The sequence below is a fragment of the Chinchilla lanigera genome, unplaced genomic scaffold (genome assembly GCF_000276665.1).
Source record: "Chinchilla lanigera isolate Chin_1 unplaced genomic scaffold, ChiLan1.0 scaffold00047, whole genome shotgun sequence".
NCBI classification, from domain to species: Eukaryota; Metazoa; Chordata; class Mammalia; order Rodentia; family Chinchillidae; genus Chinchilla; species Chinchilla lanigera.
In genome coordinates this window covers 6202761-6225419 of record NW_004955448.1, presented here as the reverse complement: position 1 = coordinate 6225419, position 22659 = coordinate 6202761, and the positions used below count along the sequence as shown (strand labels likewise).

The 22659-nt window shown below is 36.8% G+C and overlaps 1 protein-coding gene across 2 annotated transcripts in view; it reads right to left on the bottom strand.

Moving 5' to 3' along the window:
* Mme (membrane metallo-endopeptidase) overlaps positions 1–22659 on the bottom strand; it is a 118554-nt gene that overhangs the window by 86247 nt on the left and 9648 nt on the right. Inside the window, exon 1 of one of the 2 annotated variants that reach the window (XM_013518632.1) lies at positions 6344–6473. The exons of the other annotated variant lie outside the window; for it this stretch is intronic. The gene's annotated coding sequence lies outside the window, so the exon portion shown is untranslated. Of the gene's footprint in view, positions 1–6343; positions 6474–22659 lie in introns of those variants that run through there. 2 annotated transcript variants of the gene reach the window in all.

The window sequence follows — 22659 nt, the reverse complement described above, 5'->3', positions numbered from 1 at the left end:
GAGGCTCCGCGTCTCCCGCGTGCGCCGCGACGGCCCGGCGCGCTCACCCTCCCGCCGCTGCCGTCCGTCCTCCTGCGTCCGGGCCGCTTTCCTCCGTTACCAGAATTACTCTCTCCGCCCCTCTTTCTTTTCTTCCCCGTTTCCTTTTCTGCTTTCCTCCATCCCCCTTTTCTCTCCCTCTTTCATTTCCTTCTTTACTCTCGTTCTGTGTGTTTCTTCTCGGGCAGAGCAGCACGATGTCAGGATGTGTGGTGAGACCCCACTCTCCCGCCTCCTGACTCCTGGGAATCTTAGGAGTACAGGGCGTGTGCGCGCGCGCATGTGTGTACTGTGTATGTGTGTGGTGTGTGCTGTGCGTGGTGGGCCTGTATGTGTGCGGAATGTGCGTGGTGTGTGTCTGTGTGTAGCATGTGTGCGTATATGTGTGTGGTGTGTGTGCGTGTGTGGTGTGTGTGTGGCGTGCACGTGTATGTAGTACAAGTGCGTGCGTGGTGTGTGCGTGTGTGGTGTGTGTGAGTGGTGTATGTATATGATGTGTGTGCGTGTGTGTAGTACAAGTGCGTGCGTGGTGTGTGTGTATTTGTGTGGTGTGTGTATGTGTGTGTGCGTGTGTGGTATGTGTGCGTGAGTGGTGTGTGTATGTGGTGTGTGTGCGTGAATGGTGTGTATGTGTGTGGTGTGTGTATGGTGTGTATGCGGATGTAGTGTGTGTGGTGTGTGTGGTGTGTGTGCGTGTGGTGTGTGTGCGTGAGTGGTGTATATATGTCTATGGTTTGTGTGCGTGTGTGGTATGCGTGCGTGGTGTCTACGTGTATGGTGTGTGTGTGCGGGTGTGGTGTGCGCGCGCCTGTGTGTTTGGTGAGGGGCAGAGGATGGGGAGCCAGGAAGACCGAGCACAACCAGCTAGACCGTGCCCACTTCTACCATCAGCTGTAGGGCGGCTGGACCCTGGCTCTCCATGCAGCCAAGCAGCGCACCATTTTGATTTAAGCCCCTGAGATTCTTTCTTAAGGAGTGAAAAAAGCCCAAGAAAATAATTTTTGCCCAAAAAATTGCCTTTTGTAGCTACAACTGTCAAGAAGCCAAGCAGCTTAGAACTGAACTTCCCTTATTTTTGCTTTTTTTCCCAGAATCTTTGAATTCAGTTATTCAGTGCTAAATACTTGAGTAGCTTTAACACTGACCTTTTTCCTCCTTTAAATCACAGATTGCAACCACACACACACACACACACACACACACACACACACTCGTGTACCCTAGGGAATCAAGACTGCCTGAAATAAAACTGGGTTTTCCTGAAGTTGAAATTATCAAGATGACTTACTGCTTTAGAGGAGCTCTTTACACTGACAAATTTCATGTCTTTTTCATAAGAAAAGGTAATATATGCTAATGAAAAAGTAAACTACAGTGAAAAGACATTTAAAGAAATAGTTAACCAGTCTTTAAGTAATTAACATCTCTATGTTGTACTCTTTCTATGGGCATGTTGGAAACAGTATTTAGTTCTCACAATAACCCCAAAATATTTCTTCTCATAATTACAAGGGGCTTGGCTAAAACCCTGTGAAGCATCTCAACAGGAACTTGAACCCAGTTCATTTTTATTCAAACGCTAAATTACTCTTATTTTTATTTGACAGTGGTTGATACATAGAAAAGTGATTTACTCAAATTTATTTGTTGGAAAATCTAGATTTAACACTCCAGCACTTAATTTTATCACTTTTCAGTCAAATTACGAAAGTGTTACTTTGTTTCACATAATCGACAATGAATTCATGAGTTTAAAAATCTTCACTTCTTTTGATATAGTTTCTTCATTGGAATCTTGGGCACTAAAAGTTTAATATATCTGTGATTAACATAATAATTTTGGTGGAGAGGGTGGCTTACACAGAATATCTCAAAATTTCTATAGCAACTGGAAATACAAATCAAGATCATATGCTTGGTTTTAACCTCTTTATTTGAACTTTTAAAGTTAAATTCTGTTTTCTAATTTGAAACAAGTATTAAACAAAGTTCCTTTGGAGCATAACAGTATAGCATAGCAATTCAGTTTTTCTTATTTTTTCTCTTCCTGTGCTGGGGATTGAACCCAGGATCTGAAGCATGCTAAGCTTTTGCTGTGCCACTGAGCTCTTCTGCCCCAGCCCTCAGAAACATCACAGGAAGGTCCCATTTGTTTCTGCTGTACTTATATCTGAACACTGGAGACATAATGATTTCTTTTTTTAAGAAAAGAGTCATTAACAAAAACTTTTCAAACTGGATATGAACGTTCATGGTAGTTTTATTTCAGCCTTGTTTCAAGAAAAAGAAAAGTTTATAGGGAGCCACTCTCAGTGGGGGTGTTTACGGGAAAATTTAGAGTGTACATCAAAAGAAAAGAGTCTAAAGTTACTTTTAGGTTTTGACTTGCTGCTGATAGTCCACAGTATGAGTGGGTAACCCTCTTGCCACAAGTCTTAATCGCACTGAAGTTCATCAGAGACACAAGTGTTTTATCAAGAAGGCTGAATTGTTTCCCTAAGGAGTCATGCAATTTTGAGATAATGTGTCATTCAAGGGATCTGAGAAAGAGCCCCAAGTTCTTGTGGTCAGTAAAATCAGAAAACAGTGGCTTACTGAGGTTTTCCAAGGTCATTCAGTTTAGTTGATTAGAGGAATGAGAAAGTAATATTCCCGGTGACCACGCATAACTTCTTAGTAATAAAATGCATGGAGTCTGGCTGCAGGCTGAACAGGGCCTTTAGTACTGCCCCTGTGTGTAACACTCATAGATGCTTGATAAACAGTTTTTGAACTTTTAAATGAGCTAGCAAGAAAATAAAAGACAACTGCAAAAGCCAAAAACAAAGAGAGCCAAGGATCTGGACAAAGGTGTGCAACTGCTAAAGATGGTGTCTGCCCTTCTACCAGGTATATCTTGAAGGCCACACTGAACCTAAGTGACATGATGCTTCATTTTCACAAGGCTGGTGTGTCCCAGGGACTTCAGACAAAATATAGACCAAAGAAAAGTGAAAAATCAGTTCAGAGATTCTTACATAAAGCTGGGACACTGTAAAGGAATATTTGCAGTAAAACGTGATCCAAAAAACTCAGCTTAAGCCCCATTCCTACTATGCCCTTCACCCTCTACCAACTAGGAGTAGAATTGTTGGGTTGTAAGTTATTTGCTTCAACATCTCTAGAGAATGCAAATGTTTTCCAAAATGGTTGCCAAAGTGTAGGGCTTTCTTTTCAAAACTACAGTTTTCCTTTTTGTGTTTTAGCCTTGACTCATGCTAGTAAATTTACAATAAATATTTTCTGTGAAAACTCTTGATCAGATCAGACATCAGATGGATGTAGAGGTGGAATTGAAACTGACTGTGTGGTCTCAGTGTTACCAAGTTAAAATTTATAGTAAAATAATCCCGGCGAGACTGTATCAAATGAAAATGGAATTATCACCACCTTACTCTCATTGCAGGAACTTCTTCAGAGTGATTTTATGAAACAAAATAATGATGGAAAATTTGGTATACAAAAAGGAATGGCAAGCTACAATAACAACATGACTGAAAAATATAGTGTGTAAATATTAAAAATTATTAGCGTAAAAGATGCATTGCCATTAATCCCCCTCAAAATACTCCCTCTCACTTTTCACAGATTTATCCCATCATTCTTGCTATTTTCTGAAGCAGTTCTGGAAGTCCTCGTTAGCGAGTGTCCTTAGTTGCACTGTCCTGGTTGCCTCTATGTCCTGAATAGATTTAAAACATTTACCTTTCATGGTTCTTTTGACTTTGGAAAAGAGCCAGAACTCCCATGACACCAGATCTGGTTAATAAGGTGGATGAGGACACACCATAATGTTTCTATTTGAAACATTTGGAACAGAAATTGCTAATTGATTCATCAAGGCAATCAGGAAATGACACTCATAAAAGAAGACTTCCAGGCCTACTTCAGAAAGTGGAAGAAAGATGGGATTAAGTGTGTTTGAAGTAAGGTAGAGTATTTTGAGGAAAGTTATTGGCAATGTGTCTTTTATTGAAATAAAATGTTTTCTTTAAATATACGTGTATATTTTAATAGTAAATCATAAATCTAAGTGAACATTGACCAAGAAAAGTTATGGTAATTAGAAAGATTGATGAACATACTTTACAGTGATAATGTGTAAATTTGGAACGTGTTAATTGGAGTTAAAGCACTGTATGGTCCTTATTTATGTTTTGGAAAGGAAAATAATAACAGATTAATTTCAGGCTTTAGATTTTATTAAAGTTAGTTATACAAGGAAAGATTGCTAATGTAACCACTAAAAAGTTAAAAATAGAATTTATAAGGTCAAATCTTGTAGAAAGAAAATACTGGAATTAAATAAAAATCAAAAAGAAGATAAAGGGAAAAATAACGTACTAGGAATGTAGGAAGTACAAAATAAAATGGTATGAGGAAATCAAAATATGTCCATCACAATAAATGTAATTGAACCAAACTTTCCAGTTAGAAGAGAAAGAGTGCATTAAAACAAGAAATAAAATTTTGTAATCTCTGTTTAAAAGAGACAGATCTTAAAAATAAGACTATAGAATGACTGAAAGCAAAATGATGGAAAAATGTATATTTATCCAAAGAATTACTGGTATAGCAATACTGCAATACAGTGAAATAAAATAAAATTTTGCTTCCCCAAAACAATTCATCATGATTGCATAATTCTAACCTTGATTACACATAGTAGCAAAATTTTAGGTATGTACTTCAAAAAATGATATAAGAACTAGAAAGGGGGAATTGATAATTTGATATGGTAATTGGTGATTTGAATGTGTCTTCTTTTGGGTATTTGATAAATTAAATGCATAAATCACTAATGGTATAGAAAATCTGGTTAACAATATCAAAAGATTGTGTAGTAGAAATCTACACAACATTTCACTCAAGAATTCGAGAATACACTCTTCAGGTATGCTGGGACTATTTATAAACACTGATTATATGTTAAACTATGAAGCTCCAATTAATTTCTAAGACTTTCATTATAAATAACACATTCTTGAACCTTAATACAACTTAAGAAAGATAATTTAACAACAATGTACATTTAGAAATTGTTAAAGGATACACACAAATATATTAAATGAATCCAAGATGAAATCACAATGTAAGTTTAAAAATCTTCTAATTGAATGTCAGTGAAAATATTACATATTAATAATGTCAATTTAGGTGTCTAGAAAAGAGTTTGTAGATTTATTTATTTATTTATTGGTTCTAGGGATTGAGCTCAGGACCTTGTGCTTGCCTGGCAGGTGCTTGTGTTGCTGAGCTATATCCCCGGTCCCGAGTTTGTAGATTTAAATGATTTTACTTTGGAGGAAAAAATTTAAATTTATTGAAATGAGCCTCTAACTTAATAAACAAGAAAAGAACACAATAAATCCTGAGAAAAGAAATGAATGTAGAAGTACTTAAAAATGGGCCGAAACAGTAAGTATTGTATTAGAGGGCTCGATGTTACAGTTAGAAAAGAGAGAGGCAAAGATGAAGGAAGAAAAATAGAAAGAAAATTAAATAAATTACAAATCTGTCATTTCTGAAAACAGTATGATCCACTAATACTCAAAAGCTAAAGCAATATGCACAAAATTATTCAGATTTATAAGAGTAATATGATTTTTGATAAAAGATCAGATTAATATTTTTATATAGTAGAGAGTGTAATTTTAAAAAACTCAACCACAGTAACAAATATATGTATAGATAATGATAGACACATAAATATAGATATTTTTCAGAAATAAATCCTTAAAGACACTTGCTAGTAAATCTTCCCTCAAAAACACTGAAGACAAGGTAATTGAAGGGCAAACCAGATATCTAGAATTGAATATTCAATGTAACAAAAGTAGCAATAAAAATATAAATTTTACTCAAAGTGATCTATAAATTGTATATCAATAAAATGCTCAGTGGAATTTTTAAAAATATGTGAATTATAAAATATTTATGGACAAAGAGAAAATTACAGTCAGCATAGCCCCTGGGCAGAGGCTAGGGGAGAAAACAGAGAAGGGATGTAACCTACAAAGTAAGAAGATATATAAAGTAATAATAGTAATTTAACAATGACAAATATATAATTAGGGAAGATAGATCAGTGGGACAGAGTAGAGCTTCAAAACGTAGATCCAAGCCTACAAGAAAACTTGCACAGATGTAGAAAAGGGGGTGATCATTTTCCCATCCTTTTAAAAGGGTCATGGTAGACACATCTATAACAAAGCTGCAGTAGACAGAAGAAAAGCATAAAAAATTTACTTGATTCCAGTTTTACCTGACATGAAATTCTTCAGCATGTACACCCAACGATCTGGAGTTATTTTTATGCTTGATTTTGTTGATTCACGGGCAGTCTTGAAGAAATATAATTGAATAAAAAAGTTGTGATCTGATCCTAATGGACTATGTGAAGAAACCCACCTAGGAAGTTTGGTCTGTTCAGATTGTTTTTGGCTCCTCAGATATAGCATTCATTCCTTCCCATGATACCTTGCCATGGGGCAGGTCCCTCTGCAACAAGGTGGAATTGCGTCCTTAACATCCCTGTGGCTGCTGTAGGGAAGAAGAATTCCAGTTTCTTTGGCTTGCCTTGGGAAAGAGTGCTGGGTGAGAGATAGGAGGGCAGAAAAAAACTGGAAAGAAAATTCCCTCCTCAGGCTGTTCCTGAGGCTTTCACTTTGGAGTGTCCTTTCATGCCCCCATACTTCCTATATAAAGAGTTGCCATTGCAGACCAATTTTTTTGTGGTTTTTGCAAAAACAGTTTGTTATTTCTGACAATCTGGCAAAATAACTAAGTGTCTGTTTCAGCAACCATTTTGGGACACATTCACATTCTCTACGAATGTTGACACGCGTAACTTGCAGCCCAAAAATTCTACCTTTGGGTGTGCCTCTAGAAAAACACCTGCACACATGCCACTGGAGATACGCTCAAGACTTCATAACAATGCTGTCTACAGTAATTTTTAACAACTAGAAGCACAAAATTTCATTGATGGAATAAAGAATAAGGTGTCGTAATACATTCATAAATCGGTCACCTACAGAATGCAAAACAGCTAACTGCAGTTAAATAAATCAATATGGGTGACACTCAGAAAAACAGTGCTGTGTGAAAAAGCAAGTAAATCCTATGCATACTATTTTAGATGCAAAGAAAACAAAACATGTAATGATTATGTAATCAAGGAATCCATCATTAATGGGTAAGAGAAATGCAAGCAAGCATTTATGATAGGATACGGTAAGATGCATAACTACATTATATATAAAGTTCACTTGAAATATATGCCAGGGCAACTTCTTATTCCATTAATAAGAATGCTTCATCATATACCATATTGGTTATTTGACTTGAGGAATGAGTAGAAATTTGCCAGATAAAGAAGGTTATAAGGCCACCTCTCCCAAACAGAACATCGCAAACATTATCTGTGTTATAAATATTGTACAGGGTACAGCAAAATATTTTATGACTTGAAGCAAACTACCAGAACAAAGATAATGTTTTAATATAGAAAGTATGAGAAGAACGGAGACATAGGAAGCAGTTTCTTGACAGAAGGCTGAAATACAGTACAGACCATGAAAGCATTTGTTTGTGATGCAAAAGTGCTTACAGTTATTTCATGCAGCTGAAAGCCATGCTGGAATTTTGGCCAAAGGAGCAAAAAAGTCAGAGTTCTTCATCTGAATGCCTATGCTTCACTGATGGGAATGAGAAGGACAGATGAAGAGGAGAAAGTTCAGAGGCAAGGAAATCTGTTAGAGAGCTAGTGCAATAATTCCTATGAGAGCTGCTTAAAAATGAATGTCTTCTAAAATAAACAGAAAAGAAATTGTTGAGGTGAAATGCTCAGTATTTAGTGATCTTTATGTTTAGGATAAAGAAAAATATCTAGAAAGACTTCTTAACTAACTGTGATGAAGAAACAAACAGACTCTGTAATAAAAACTACTCAAGAAAAACTAACTAGTAATCACCAAATGATTATTTTGAAAACACTCACAGGTTTTCTTTTCAATTGACCATAACTGAGTGACTGAAAATTAAATTGCAAAACATGGAGTTGAGCCTGTTCTCTGGGTAAACTTTTCCATGTGCTCCGATCTTACCAGGCAGGAAAGCCTCTACGGGACAGGCTGAAATTTCCCCTCACACGAGAACATGACTAAGTTCCAGCACACAGACACATCATCCCGCAGGTCCCCAACCTGATTATGTCTCATCCCTGCAAAACACCCAAACTCCTCTAGCTGGAAATGTATAGAGAAAGAGGGAAAAAGGTGATTTCACAGCGCAGCTTGCGGGCACTTGGTATTTACAAACCTGGAACCAATTCTAGCCTGGAGGGAAGGCTGAATTTCAGGCCTTGGTCTGCCCAGCATCACATACCAAGGCACATGTGCATCTGATTTACTGTCATTAGACCCCTCTGACACATTTCCTGTGAGCATCTGTGGCCCTGACTCTGGAGGTAAGAGCAAGGAGTTGAATATGGCAGAACAGCAGCCAAAAGAAGAACGCAAGTGCTTAGATTTTTGTCATGGGAACAAGCCGTGTAGTTGTGGTGTGGTTAACCTTTAAATTTCTGGTTCTTTCTGACTTGGGCAGAGGTGCTGATTGTAAATAATCAAAATTAGGACAAGCAACGCGACTTCTAAGGAACCCTCGAGTTGGAAGCTTAGGTCTTACCTTGAAATAAACATATTCTATATGTAATCAGTTCTCAACTTCTTGGATCCATAATGTTTCCAGGAAAAGTGCCAAGTGAAATAGAAGTATCTGGATTTGAGACTAATGTTTTATGCTTCATTTATATGCTTTATATCTTACCAATCCTTTTGCGCAGAGGAACCCTATCTTTGACTCCATCATTTTAACCCCTTCCATCAGCAATCATGCCTGCAGCCAGCATTCATATCCTCTAAGATTATTACATTTAACTGCATTCTTTAAGACCTGGTAGAAAGAACATCCATAAGAATTCAACCTAATGTATGCATACAGGAGTATGGTCACAGTGGCTTTCAGTGCATTCACTCGTCCCTTAGTTTCCACGGGGATTTATTCCAGAAATCCCAGTATATACCAAATCTAAGGATGCTCAGATCCCCTACACAAAATGGCATAATATTTGCCTGCAACTCATGCACAATCTTTTGTATACTTTAAATCATCTTTAGGTTACTTATGACAATGAATGCAATGCAAATTTCATAGGAATAGTTGTTACACGGTATTTTATTTGTATTATTTTTAATGTTTTTGTGTAGTTATTCTCATTGATTTTTCAAGTATATGTAATACTCAGTTCATTGACTGTATGGGAGTGGAACCTGAGGATACTGAGGGCTATCCATATTTTTATGTAATATGTAAATCATCTGAATATCAAACACTAAAGAAAAATGTTTATTGTTACAAGATGCTTTCTAAAGTAAAGTCTATTTAAATGTATTCTTTTCAAGTATAGTGATGCCTGGCTAGGGATGTAGCTCAGTGGCACAGTGCTTGCCCAGCAAGCACGAGGTCATGAGTTCGATTCCTGGTAACCCCACCACCACCAAAAAGAAAAAATCTCAAGGATAGTGATGCTATTTCACAAGTGTATTCAATACACATTAATACACTGTAACTTTAAAAACTAATCAGGTCAGAAAAATTAAAGAAAGTATTAATGGGATCCACTTGATTAGTGCATAATTGTATATAATTCAAACAGCTACAAAAGCATTAGACAATAGGAGTTGTCTTATTTCTGCCCCTATGAAGTTAACCGTGCTGTGGGAGAAGAGTTGCTACCCCTTTGTCCGCCCGTGATAGCTACTGATTACTGGGGACAGGAAGGAGTGCCCTTCCCAAGAGAATACAACCTCTTCCTGCTCCCCGGTGCCCATCCCTGGTGCCCACTTCCTGCTGCTTATGGAACTGGATAGGGAGCAGGCTTTGGGGAAGGTCCTTCTTCTGAAATTGACATACCACAAAAATCGGGGCTCGGTTCAGTCAGACTCTTGCTCAGTGGACTGAGTATCAGGGCAGTAAAACAGCTGAGGGGGGTGAGCTCTATTCCTAGTCTGTTAATTTGATGGCCACACCTTTTATCCCTCTGAAACTCAGTGAATTTAATTCTGCTGAGAAACTAAGTCATATTAATTTCTCTAGTGACTCTTTGAAGTAAGTGTTAATAAAATTTAAAAAAAAAATTTCCTTCTAAAGTACAATTTCTCTCCCCTTGTAATATCACCAATAAATGACTAAGGAACAATTTCACAGCAGAGAATGATCAATATTATTTGAAGTTTCTCAAAGAAAACCGGATCTGTTTAATGCCCCTCAGTTACTGGGATGTTCATTGTCCCTCCAAGTCAGCCAGCTGTGGGCTCAGCCTTGTCCTAGGCTTGGAAAAACCTTTCCTAACCTTTTTTGTCCCACTTAGCAGTTCTCTCATCTTTCTTCCTGAAGACATTCTGCAACTTCTTCCTTTATTTCTAGACCTGTACTTTTAAAACTCTATAATACATGTATTCTTCAACTTCTGTTCTTTCAGCTTCCATACCATTATGCAAGCACCAATTTTTCTCTTTTTCCTCCATTGGCCTATAAATGAAGCATTCTCTCTTCTTTCATATATTTTCCCACCCTTTCTTTCTGGATTGTTTCTACCCATCCTCGTTATTTTAGCTCTGGACACATGGTAGGCAATTCCCAAATCTGTATCAGTTAGTCCAAAATATTGTGCACTTTTCCTTCCATGTGCAGTATATTTCACAAACCCACGTACCCATGAACCCAAACACTGTGAACTCAGCATTGCCCCAGTTTTTCTAGGCTTGACACATCCAAGAGTCCTTTGACGGTTTCTTTGTTATTTGCAAAACAATGAGTTTCTAAGTTTTAAGATTTTCATTTTCATTTCTCTTGCCCCAGTATTTCATTCCCACAGGTAAACTTAGCCATCATGAGCTCTAGTCTCTGAGCTGTCCTGAATGGCTACACTAGCATTTTAACCATTCCTTTTACAAGCACTATTTCATCTTTTCCTTGTCTTGACTCATTGTTCACGTTACTTCCTAGTTGATTGTTTTAGACAGAAATTCAGATCCTGTCACTCACTCAACTGTTTGAAAACTTCTAATAACTTCCTAGTGCCACAGAATTCTATATTGTGAAATTTCACTCACCCTAAACCAAATTTAGCAATGATGCTAGTTGAATGAAGTATAGCTGATTAATAGCACCAATGACACTATATCAAATTCATTTGGGAGGGATATTGTAACAGCTTTATTAATGCACAGTTGATGTATAAAACTGCAGTCAAGTGTACAATTTTATGAATTTTGACATATATATAGTCATGAAAATTACCCTAATCAAGACAAATTTAGTCAAGTATAATGGTAAACACCTATAATCCAAGCACTGAGGGAGGCCGAAACATTTTACTCCTACCTGGGCAAGTTAATGAAATCTTATCTTAAAGTAAAAAAGACTGGAGATGTAGGTGAATGATAAAGCACCCTTGGATTTGATTCTCCAGAACCCCAATGCTACCCCCCAGAAAAGCCCACAAGAACAATCCAAAAACATAACAAATGTATCCATAATCTTGGAAAAGAACCTCCTGCCCACTTGGTGATCTCTCCCTCTTGTCCTTCCTCCTTTCCTCTCTCTGCCACTGTACCTTACAGAATTTGCATTTGTTAGTTTTACATAGCTACAATCTTACAACATAAATATTTTTGAGTCCTGGATGTTTTTTACACAGTGTAGTTTTGATATTCATCCTCATAGCAGTAACAGTTCATTCTTTTTACCATTAAGTAGTATTCCATTATATGAGTGCCCCATAATTTGTTTATTCACTTATGTGTTGATGGATATGTATTGAGTTTTCTTTCAGTTTGGAGCTGTTACAGATGAAGCAGCTATGAAAATTTATATTCCAGTCTTTATATCAGCACAGGTTACCATTTCTTCTGAGTAAATAAGAGTACAATGGCTAGAACATATGAAAGTAATGTTTAATCTTTTGACAAACTGCCAGACTATTTTCCAAATGGTGGTATCATTTTATACTCTCACTAGCACTGCATGAGAGCTGTATTTGCTCCCTATCCTTGTTAATACTTGGTATGGTCAATTTTTAATTTTAACTGTTGCAGTAGATGTATAGTAATAGTGCACGGAAGTTTTAATTTGCATTTCTTTAATGGCTAATGAAGTTGAGAGTCTTTTCATATACCTGGTATCTACATAGTTTTGTAAAGTGCTAAAAAGGGATTTCAAAAGGAAAACAATTAGTAAAAGCTTTTATATATTTAAAACATATTATAAACCTCTCTACTTTGTCTTTGAGTGAGAGTTTTCTTCCCATTAATGAGTGCACTTTCTCCAAAATAATTGTTGGAATAATGACCAGAAATAAATTCTCTAGGAGAATCTGTGAAAGCTACCTTTATTTAACATTGTCTACACCCAGAATGTGCATCATATATGTCCAGCCTAAATATTCTACCCTATCACTGGCTCCTCTAGAATACGTCAGTCAGTTGTAAAACACATTGTGAGTTCTGCAAGTGGTAGGGGGTACATATGGGTTTAAATAAGGATAAATCAAATTGTGAGATAGTATTTCCGTTTTGACTTCTCTAGGTTCATCTACTTATGTTAATAAAAATGTCTGCAGTCAGCAGCCATGTTTGTGTAGCACCTTTTAGCAAAGAAAAAGCAGTCCTCAGTCAGAGCCATCAGCAGATGGGAAAGTTCAACTAGGATATTTTGTTTTCATTTTTTCCATTGTATTTACTTTTATATTAAGTGACATAGATAATTCAATCAATCATTCCATGATCGTGATGCAAAATTTCATTATAATATATGTTTAAGTTAAAGGAAGTGAGTAGATCTATGGAAAAGTATTATGTAATCTCATTCAATTGCTACTTTAGTGACTGGATTTTTGGAAGAAATTATCTAATATTTAGTCCAATTACTTTAAAACAATACTGACTCCGTGGAAAACTGGGATTCACAGGAGGTGCCTTCACTATTGGAATAGCGGATGGGAAGGCAAGGGGAAGATAAGTGGAACAGCCCTGGGAACAACCAGAAAAAGCTCAAATTATGTATTTATAGGAAATAAGAGAACTAAAAAATGTAAACTAGACAGTGACCATTCATATTTATATCTGTTGTCATTTCTCTTTAATGGATATCCCAATGTTTTTCTGAGTTAAAAATTAGATTATGTCATGATTTTATATACTTCTTAAAATATAGCATTGTAGTGTGCTTGTTTCTGTTATTAAGTGTGCTTCAAAAATTGGATTTTGGACTGAAGAGTATTTCTTGAAACTGAGGCCTTGTTTGGTTCATTTCTATAAAATGGCATTTGGTCTAGATAATGTCTAGAGCACCTATCCGATTCAGCCATCATTCACGTAGTTATGTGAGTCAGCCAGAGGCTCCTAAACTGCTTGAGTAATTAAATACCTGTCCTCTTCATCCTGAAAGACATTGTGTACACTGCCCAGGTAAGAAACAGGCTCACTGCAAAACTGAGTTCATATTTGGCACCACTGTTTTTACGGGACAACAATGTCCTATTATGTATGGAATGCTCCTCTAGTTAGTCACAGACTCACCATATGTCAGCTTTTCCTGTTGGGAAGGGTGCCTGGCTGCTTATGGAAGGTGCCTCCCAGGTTTGGCAAAGCAGATATCCCTCGTGTCATCAAGGTCATGTTACAAGTTATACAGTCCACACCTTACTTTGAATCTGGTGGAGCTCTACTATGCTGCTTCTTTAGTAACAGAAAAAGAAATAAAGTTTCACTTTAGTTCTACCATTTTCCAGCATCCAGGATAACGGTAGCCTGCTCTTCATTGAAAGCTTTGTGTGACTGTATCCTTTCCCACTGTTCTTCAGCTGGAGTTTGAGGGAGACTATCTCTACTTGTGTTTGTATCTGTGGAGTTCTTAGAATCTAGGAAACATTTAATGAATTAATTTCATTTCACACACCTTAAGTGCACACACGTTGCGCATGGTTACGACAAAGATGAATAGAAATGTTTCTCCTTCAGAGCCTTAGCCTAGTAAGGAGAAGAGCAGGAGGGTGAAACAGCAGCTACAACTACACAAGTGTTATGATGAAAGACTGTCCAGACCGGTGATTGAAAACACATTCACACCTACTCCACAAACGAGACAGTCTTTGAGCGAACCGCCCACGGATGTGCTACTGTGTTGAGTAGCATCTTCCCAACTTTCAGATCTTCCTGGAATCTCAGGACATGACCATATTAGAAAATGAGGTTATTGTAGATGTAACTTGCTGAGAAGAGGTCACGCTGGAGTAGGACAGCCCTTGCCCAGTGTAACTGGTGTTTCTATGAGGAGAGATACAGAAAGAGAAGCACACTGGGAGGAGGTGGCCACTACAGGACAGAGACTGAAGAATGCACTTGTAAACCAGGGTCACCAGGGATTGCTAACAAACACGATAAGCCAGAAGAGTCAAGGAAATACTCTCTCCTACAGGTTTTGGAGGGAGCATCACCCTGCCAGCCCCTCCCCCTTGGAACTGTGAGATAGTAAATTCGTGCTGCTTGAAGCTGCCAGTTTGTAGAACTTCGTTATAGCAGCAATAGAAAACTACGACAGTCACACAGGAGCTCGTTAGGTGGACGGAGGGGAAGGTCCCCTCCTGGAGGAGACCCATCGGCATGACGTGTGTGGTTCAGCAGTTAATGTTGTTGGTCATTATCCCAAACAATAAGCACATGCCTCAGAATGCATAAAAGTACCAGGACACCCTGCTTCCCCTTAGCCTCACTCAGTCTCTTTCTCAGTAAGTACACTGAGGAAAGCAGGAGAGTGAAGCAGTAACAACAGCTACACAAGTGCCTTCTCTTGTGCCTTTCATCACTGAGCATTTTGCCAGCCATAGTAAAATTTCAGAGCAGAGTTGTTAAATATACTTCTCAAAAATATTCCCTAGACATGAGCCAAACACTTCATCTGGTACTATGTACTCTAATGAGTCAGAACAATGCATACATTTTAATTACTGAGAAGTCTTTTTCAGGGTTCCAATTTAACATTTTCCTAAATGGATTGCCAAGAGTAATTTTCTCTATACATTGACTTGAGGACCTAACTTCACCAGTCTACCCTACTAACAGGACTTTTGTCTGGCCACTGGAGTTAGAGAGATTCAACATCATTATAAAAGATTACATAAAGACCAATTTTCTGTTTCTGTGAGTTTCAAAATTGGAGGATGGAGTGGGGGCTATCAACAGATACACAATTTTATTTTCTTGTCTACCAGGTGAATGAATTTTTGAGGCCATTTACAGAGCTGAGTTTTAGTTTATTCATGTATGTTCCTTGCAAGTGTAAAATATGCTATATATCTTAAGTACTCTAAATATTCACTCATATTTATGTAGCAAATGCAAATCTATTTGTATAAATGAGTACAAACATTTAGTGGAGAAAATGAGATGGAGAGAAATCAAAGAATTTTCTGAAGTTCATAGAAATAATAATGGAAAATGTTCAAGATATTAATTTAGGTATCAAAACTCTAAATTCAGCATTCTTCCCTATTTAGGTAGCGACTATTCTCTTCCTCCCCCTCCCTCTGTACAGAGATTCTCAATGAATAATTTTCTTGCTTAGGCAACATTAGGCAAGGTCTAGGAACATTTTTGGTTGTCATACAGTGGGACCGCTGCTGGCATCAAGTAAAGAGAGGCCAAGATGTGTAGGAACATCTTGTGTATACAGGAAAACCATTAAGGGTGTTGTCTAGTCTAGAAAGTCAATAAAGCCCAGGTTAAGAAGTTGTGGCACAGTATAATGGTGCTTAATACTCTTTATTAAATATTTACTATATCCCAACAACTATGTTGAATAAATCATATAAGTGTACTATTACTATTCTCATTTTATGCATTATGAGAGTAAGTGCTATGATCTGAATGTTGGTGTTCCTCTCAAGATTATAGGAACAGAATCACCGATATAAGCACTATTAAGCAGTGAAGATTTAGAAGGTGATTAGGTTATGAGGGGTCTGCCCCCATGAACAGGATTAGAACTATTATAAGAAAAATCATGCAAACAAACAAATCAACCTTGAGAGAGCCTATTTGCCCTTTTCCACCCCCAAGGACACGCACAATGTATCATCTATGAGGAATCAGTCTTCACTGGACACCAGATCTGCTGGCATCATAATATTGGTCTTCCCAGCCTTCAGAACTATGAGCAATGAATTTCTGTTTTATGTAAATTAACCCATCTGAGGCATTTTGTTATATACTCTGGAGAGGACTAAGACATATATATAGAAGAGATTAGTTTGCCCCAGGAAGTGATGGACTGGAATTTAAACCCAGATACTCATGTTGTGAAGGATGTCCTTCCAACCACTACATTCTAATGATCTCACTGACACTATGAAGACCATCATAAAGGCTGTGACAAAAGTGGTTCTAAACAACTTTCTATTAAATATTAGTTTATGGTTTGGTTACTTTAGCCTAAAAATAATAACTGTATTCTCTATAAGATAATGACATGGTAGGAAATTGCTAAGATCAGTTTGTATAACAAAATTAGTCATGATGAACAAAGGATCATTTTATCCTGAAAGTATTCCTTTCTTCTTCTTAATTTATACCTTAGAAAACTAGAGGTACAATTTTAAAATCATTTGACCTCTTTCAAACTAAAATTTATAAAATACCTCTCTGGTCATTTTGTTAATCACTTTTATTTGACCATGTCATGACTGAGGAAATTTAATTTTGTACAACATTATCACATTTGATGACCTCTTTGGCCAGTTTGTGTTGCTCTAATAGAATACCACAGACTAGGTAATTCAGACAAAGGAAGAGGTGATTTGGCTCTTACTTCTGGAAGTTGGGAGGTTTAAGGCCAAGGAAACTGCACTGGAAAAGTCTTTCATAGCTCTGTCATCCCATGATAGAAAGACAAATGAGTGCATTTGTTAGTATGTGCAAGGGAGTTAGAGATAAATCCTGCATCTGGAGCTCTTTTATTACCAGTGTTAATCCATTCACAAGAGTGGAGTGCTACCAGTAAGCCTCACTTACCAAAATTTTGCATCAGGAATTAAGCTTCTACCACATGATTTTGGGGGGACACATTCAAAGTGTAACAACGGCCAAGAGAACTTTGAAGTCTGAGTTAGAGAAGTGTTTATCAGTAACAGCTACAATCTAGAACAAATCTGAAACAGAAAAGCAAACCTAAATATGATAAAACAGTGAAAAGGCATGAGGCCAAAATTCAGAGCATAGAAAAAACTAGGAGGTAAGAACTCAACTTGGGGCATGCCCTCCCCTCAAGGTCAGGCATCAATTCTTCAAGGGATGTCTGAGAACCTGAGATTGGGCACTACTGTAGGTTGTTTCTGCAGCTAGAAAGGAGAAGAAGGAGGAGGAGGAGGAGGAGAAGGAGGAGAAAGAGAAGGAAGATAGAAGGGAAGGAGGAAGAAGGGAGGGAAGAGGTAAAAGGAAACAGGGAGGAGGAAGAGGAAGAGGGGACAGGAGAGGAAGACAAGGAAGGCGGAAATAAACTGCCAAAATAATTCTCAGACCTTATTTCCAAATACTGCTTCTACCATAGTCGCTCCTTTTTTTTGACACTGTGAGAATGAGAAATATTTAGACCTTCGAACTGGATTCTGTACCCCCGCACTTACCTTATTTTCTTCATTGTGTACACTTTTGCTTCTCAGTGGTCTATTTTGGTTTTGTTTTGTTTCATGATTTGGACTTAAGGTCATTTATTTAATAATCAGCTTTGACTTAGTTTTCTTTTTTAAGTTCACAGTTGTATGTCAATTTTCTCAAGTTGTCTTTGATGCTTTAGAGCATAATAAGCATAGCTCTTTGAAAACCTGTTTATGAGATTTCCATAATTCTGTGCTACTTGATCGGGTTCTATTTTTTATTGTTTTCTAAAGTTTTGTTTCTATTCTTCTTTTCTGATCATGTACTTGGCTATTTTTGTTTGTTTGTTTGTTTGTTTCCAGTACTGGGAATCAAACTCATGACCTTGTCCTTGAGCTGGGGATATAGCTCAGCAGCATGAGTACCTGCCAAGCAAGGGTGAGGTCTTGAGTTCAATTCTTGGTACAAAAAAAAAAAAGACATTCCTACCACCTAGTTCTTAAAAGAGGCAGATTACTAAGACAATTTACTGAGGCACTAAGTCACTCTGATCTTAGAATTCCAAACCCTAGGACTGTAAGAAGTAAATCATTTTAGTTGAAGCCATGCAGTCCATGGTGCTGTGTTACAGCAACCGGAATAGAGACGCCCTACTCAAACTGTGTTCCATTTCCCGGATCACAACCACCGTGCTGCTCCTGTTATCTCGTGGAAGTCTCAGGGCTTTTGTTGGCTCACAGTCATAACCAGTGATTGGGAAGGAGCTGAAGCAACTGCAATCACCTTATTGAAACATCCTAATTTCATTAATGAATGAACTGAGGATTGAAGAAGTTAACATACTTGTCCTAAATTTCCTGAACTAAGTAAAAATGCCTTTTGAATGTTAGTGGGCTGTCTTAACTGTATTTCCTTTAACAGAGATTCCAGCTAAAAAGGATTTTTAATAATGGACTTTCACATTTCGCCAAGTCTGGAGGACATATACAGATTTAGAAAGCTATATAGATGTGAAGTCACATCATGTTGGTAACATCTCTCAAAATGTAATTCTTGTCCCCAGCCTCCCAAGTAGAAGTATGAAGGACTATTCTTGGTGTTTATACTTATGACCTAGTGGGCCAAAGCAATTTTAAGTGGCAAGTAAATTATGCTTATTGCTCAAAAGAATGATCAGCTGATTAACAACTCCTACCCTGAGGTTCTGGGTCTCATTTGCCTATGAAGCAAAGTGTATTCAACACTTCTTGTGCTGAATTTTCCTATGGTGTTTTTAAAATTTTATTTCCATGCATTTGTGAGTAATGATCATTTTTGCTCCATACGTAGTTTCAATATAATATATATTTCTCTTTTCTGATTGAATAGACTACATGAAAATTTTAATTTATCTAGTCTTTAAGAATTATCAAAGTAGTTTTATGCTATTAATCTATCTTTGAGTTTCTTGAACAGTCTCTGCTTTGGTTATGGTATATACTTGTTTTCTTTTCTCATATATACATTTAGCATTAAACTTGCACACAATCTCAGATGGTAGCATCATCACTGATAAACGTGGTGGACCTGCCATTTATGTTTGCATGGGATATATACATATTTTCATATAATGGTTAATCGCTTGTTTTCTAGGATCATTACCTGGGTTCCATCGTATTCTAATTTTGGGACCTTGCAGATGTTACTTAACATCTTTATGCTAAAGCTTTCTTATCTTTAAAAGAATAATCGTACTCAGTCTCTAAAACATTTCATGAAAATTAAATGGAGTGACATTCTAGAACACTCAGAGTAAGTCTCACATACAGAAAACTCTTCATAAGTATCAGCTTTTTAACATTTTTCCCGCCAACTTTCTGTATCAACATACTAATCTCATAAAATACACTGGAAAGTGGTTCTTCTTTTTCTATGATCTGGAAGCATTTAAGAGGCAGATGAATTATTTATTCCTGAAGAATTTGAAATACCTCTGTTATGAAATCATCTAGAACCTTTGCCTTTTGTGAGAAACAGTGCTTTGACCAAACTACACATTTTTCTTCTTGAAGTTTTAAAAAAGAAGAACTTTATTAGAACATACATTTACTATTGGCAAAGTTCTGAGATTTTTAAATGTATCAGTGTGAAGCTTTTGTTTTCAATTCTTTCTCAAGTGAAACTTTAAAAGGTATTTCTTTGTTCATTTTGAGGTATTGTCGTGGTTAGGTTGAGTGGCTCTATCAACTTATTATTCATTTGTTTTTCATTCAATCTTGATGTCATCTTTTAAATTATTTTTGTTCTTAGGCTGTTATTTTTCTTAACTCAATAAGTTGTTAGCTTTTTGCCACAAAAAACAGTTTGTTAGCCAACTACTTTGAGAGTGCAGAGGAATGGTGGGGAGATGTCTCTTGTGTCTTACTCTTTTTCTGACATTGACATGCTAAGTTTATGTCTTATGTTTATATTCTCATTCATTTATTTATGTACTCAGACATAAATATTTCTTGAGAACTTAGACTTTGCCCAGTATTCCAGGGGCAGGGGTAGATTAGTGAACAGTAAAAAAGATGCTGTCTTCGCCTTCAAGAAAAAAAACTATATAGTCATAAATGTCCTCTCAGGACAGAGAGACTTTATTCTTCTTTCTTGGGGTCTGAATTAATGGAATTCTACTACATAACACCAGAAAATTATTATCAGGAGTCTCCATTAACATTTTGATGATTTAAACTTGCTGGGTGCATGCATTATTATCATTGTTACTATTATTATACATAGGGGCTTATGCTATTTTGATTGACTTCTGATACATCCTAGAATATATGCCAGTTCTTTGGGAAAACTGGCCTAGGATTTCTGGGCTGAGGTTATGAGAAAAAATTATGTCATAAATCTTTCTCCAAAATAAATGAAAAATAATGTTTAAAACTGTAATGACTATATGCATGTCCTCCCAGGAAAAGAGAGGCAAAATATGACAGGCATTGTGAAGATTTTCTTCTCCACCTATCCTACAGTAATATGGGGAAGAAGATTAAAAATTAATTAAACCCTAAAATATATTACTCATCTCCACTCCTTCACTCCTTCCTTTCCCTCCCACATATGGTCACCAAAGCATGAAGAAAAATGAGTGCATAAGTATATAGTCAGCTTGAGCAAACTACTACACCAGTCTTCTGATGGTAAGAAAGACAACGCACCAGAAGTAGGCAACTCCACCAAGACCTACCTACCAGGAAGCAAACTGCGTAAAGACTGACAAATCATAGTAACCATCCAAATTAAGTCATCTTCAAAAGTGTTTAAAGAGCTAGTGCAAAGAATGTCAGAAGAGAAAGTAAGACATCATTTGAGAGTAGAGGCACTTATGGAACTGCAGGCAAAATCCAATTTTCCTTCCTAAGAACCAATGATCTGTAGTTAAAAACAGTGGAAAATGTCTCAGAGGGAGAGGATTGAAAGTGGCAGCTTAAAAAAGATAATAAAGGAATTGATGGGCTATATCCTAAAAGTAGCTGACAGGAAAACATAGAAACAAAACCTGAGCAAGCCATGGCTTGCTTCAGAAGAGTGAACTAAGGCACTGAACAAAACAGAATGAAACAACTCTTTGTTGCAGTACAATACATGTTCAGAAAAAATAAATAAATCATAGGCATATATTTTGATTAATGTTCATAAAGTTAATATGCCCAGTCTAACTAGCAATCACATCAAGGTAAACAACATTGATAGTACCTCAATACTTTCCCCTGGATCCCTTCTAGCCATTGCCCTGTCCTTCCAAGAGTAATTATTATCCCATCTTCTAATTCCATGGCTTAGTTTTGCCAGGTTTTCTACTTGAGGAATCATACAATTATATAATACATTTCCTTTTCCTTCCCTTTCCTTTCTCTTTCTCTTTATTTCAATTCCTTCTTTCCTTCCTTCCTTCCTTCCTTCCTTCCTTCCTTCCTTCCCTTCCTTATTGTTGCTAAGCATTATGTTTGTGAGATTCATCCATATTATTATGTACAATTTATTCATTTGTATTATTATATGGTATTCAACAGTGTGAGGGTAATATTTTATTTTTCATTTTATAGTTGAGGAACTTCAGCAGTTTGTACAGTACTGTACTTGGAAAAGTTATGTATAAATTTTCTAAGCCTTTTTTAATGAGTATCCACAAATAAGCCAAACTAAATATTGAAATAGGAAAAATTATTCAAAGAAATAATGAATATTTTTATAAGAAGAAAAAAATGAAACTGCAGATTAAGAGATACACCATGTTCTAGGAAAAACTGATACAAGTTGTTCAGTGTAAAAGAACTGTTCTGAAGAATTTACTGAATTCAAAGACAAAAAATTCTATAAAGAACTACATGTAAAAAGGCCATGTATGGGTAATTTTACTTCCTCTGATTTCACAGTGAAGCAACATGTATAGAGCTCTGCTAAAACAGTTAATTTTAAAAAATCATGCAAGTCTTGTCATTTAAGCACAAAGGCAGAGGGTGATTTTAAACACATGCAAAAACTTCAGGAAATAATCTTGCTGCAGCACATCTTTCCTACTAATTGCAATACAGAACTCTGAACTACAAATAAACAAAAATTCTCCAAATTATTCCAGCACGTTGCAAAGTTAAACCGTAGAAGACAGCACACACTGAATGCAGTCTTTCATATGGGTAAACTGCACATCTGTGTATTAATTTATTTTTCTTTTGAGGCTCTTCTCTAAGTGCAGGGCCAATAGAAACCAAAACTATGTCATGAATAGTGCACCTAGAATAATGCCTAGAATAAGATGGAGACAAAGGTTTTACCAGCTGAACTGAAAACTAAGCTATGCAAAACTCTCGTACGAACCCAGGAGCTAATCAGTGAT